The sequence below is a fragment of the Chiloscyllium plagiosum genome, chromosome 37 (assembly GCF_004010195.1).
Source record: "Chiloscyllium plagiosum isolate BGI_BamShark_2017 chromosome 37, ASM401019v2, whole genome shotgun sequence".
NCBI lineage: Eukaryota > Metazoa > Chordata > Chondrichthyes > Orectolobiformes > Hemiscylliidae > Chiloscyllium > Chiloscyllium plagiosum.
Window position 1 is genome coordinate 22,695,820 of NC_057746.1, and position 2,065 is coordinate 22,697,884.

General features: G+C 42.2%; 1 protein-coding gene across 1 annotated transcript in view; it reads left to right on the forward strand.

Annotated features, from left to right (window-relative positions):
• The window catches only part of LOC122541361, a 228,588-nt gene extending 228,200 nt beyond the window's left edge, over window positions 1–388 (forward strand). The window contains exon 4 of the mRNA XM_043678065.1: window positions 191–388. The gene's annotated coding sequence lies outside the window, so the exon portion shown is untranslated. The remainder of the gene's footprint in view (window positions 1–190) is intronic.
• The last annotated feature ends 1,677 nt before the right edge of the window (window positions 389–2,065 follow it).

Genomic DNA, 2,065 nt, shown 5'->3' on the forward strand with positions numbered 1-2,065 from the left:
CTAATTTTTTTTCTATTTGTAATAATTTGCATTAAACTATGTTTGGTGGCAGTTGGGATGTATATTTTCAATTTCTAAGTTAAGATATACCAAAGGATAAATGAGGTATTTATTGCTTTTTGTAAACAAAAATTAAAATCATATTAGTATTCTATGGTGCGTTTACTCTCTTTTCTGCTTGTGTTTGCAGTGCGGCTCCACCTAGGAGAAGAGAAAATGCGTGGGATGGCTAGATGCCCACTTTTGGGCAGTTTGGGATGGGTAATTGCCCCCTCCGGGCAGGGGCTGAGTTCCCCTATTCAGCGTCGTTGGCGCTTTATACGTTGGTTTGCTTTTTGGTTTTCGCTGTTTTTAATTTTTAATAGTTTTGTCGGTTTGTTAAATGTAGTGGTTTAAGTTTATGTAGTTTTTATGTTTAATGGATTATGTGACACTAAGGCTCAGCGACTTGTGGTTTGAGTTCCTCCTCTCTGGAATTTAAATGTTACTGCTGAAGGTTATGGCTAATTACTTAATTAAATAGTATACCTGAAATATCAAGGGAAGTCGCTGACCAATTAAGAGAAAGAAGGTACTTTTGAGTGTTAGAAAGGAGAAGGTAGATATTGCTTTGTTACAGGAGACACACTTGGATGAAAGGGAGCACCTGAAACTACAGCAGAATGGCTTTGACCGAGTTTATGTTTCATCATTTAATTCCAGAAGTGGGGAGTGGCTATATTGGTTATGAAGAATATCCCATTTAAGTTGCTAGAGTGTCTTAAAGACACATACAGGAGGTTTGTAATTCTTAAAGGCTTGATAAATGGGGTAGAATATTATGTTTGAAATGTTTATTGCCTTCCAGCTCACCCCCTTAAATTTTTGGGAGGCACGTTTTCTCAACTGATAAGTTTTGATTCCCGGCACATCATCATGGGGGAAGATTTTAACTGTCTCATAGATCCCACAGTTTCAGGTTGCCCAAAGGTCCCTCGACACTCTCTCTACAAACTAACCTGTTGGTGAATCAGTGTGAGGAGTTCGGGTCGGTGGACTTCTGGAGGTGTCTCCACCCTACAGGCAGGGATTTTATGTTTTTCGACAATCTGCACAGATGTCACACTAGGATTGATTTTCTTTCTGACCCCTGCAGCAACCGTGGATTTGGTGGCATCTTGTATGATTTGTCATATTACCATCTCTGATCATGCTCCAGTGTAACTTATGGTTAAGATTAAGGATGTTACAGTGGGTTCGAAGCACTGGCGAATGGATCCCTTTATCCTCAAGGATAGTAAGTTTGGAGAGTATTTCTCTAGGGAATTTTGGGCATTCCTAGACATCAACTTCGGCTAGGTTGGTCGTCCATCCGTCCTTTGGGAAACTGCCAAAGCCTATGGTAGGGGCTTAGTTATTTCCAACTCCACCAGTAGGAAGCAGCAGAAGGGTGGGCAGCAACGTTTCCTTGAAGCATGGTTGAAGGCAGCCGAGTAGGCTTACTTTGACAGACCTTCATTGGTCAAACTACAGAGGATTATGGTGCTGCGGTCTGCATTAAATTCCGTGCTCACTCAGATGGCAAAGAAGGAGCTTGCTTTTACAAAGCAAAGGTTATAAGAGCATGGTGACAGGCCAGATAGGTACTTAGCAGTTCTCACTAGGAAAAGGAGTGCCCCACAAGCCATTACAGCGATTAGGGAAGGGTCTGGGAACCTGACATGTGATTCGCAAAAGATGAATGTGGCGTTCCAGGGATTTTACTCTAAGTTATACCAATCCAAGGGCTGTGAGGAGTGGCAGGCCAAAATGGAATCTTTTTTTAAGGATCTGAAACTCCCTGGCATGACTCCTGAACAAGAGTCCTTTCTCAACGACCCCTTAACAGAGCAAAAAGTACAGGAAGCTTTGGGGCAGCTTCAGAGTGGAAAAGCGCCCGGTCCTGATGGACTTCCCAGTGAATTCTATAAGGAATTTATAAGCGTACTAACAGGCCCAATGCTCAATATGTTTAATGATACATACAGTCATGATTGATATAGAGTCATGGAAATGTACCCTTCGGAACAACCCCTCCTGCCCACCA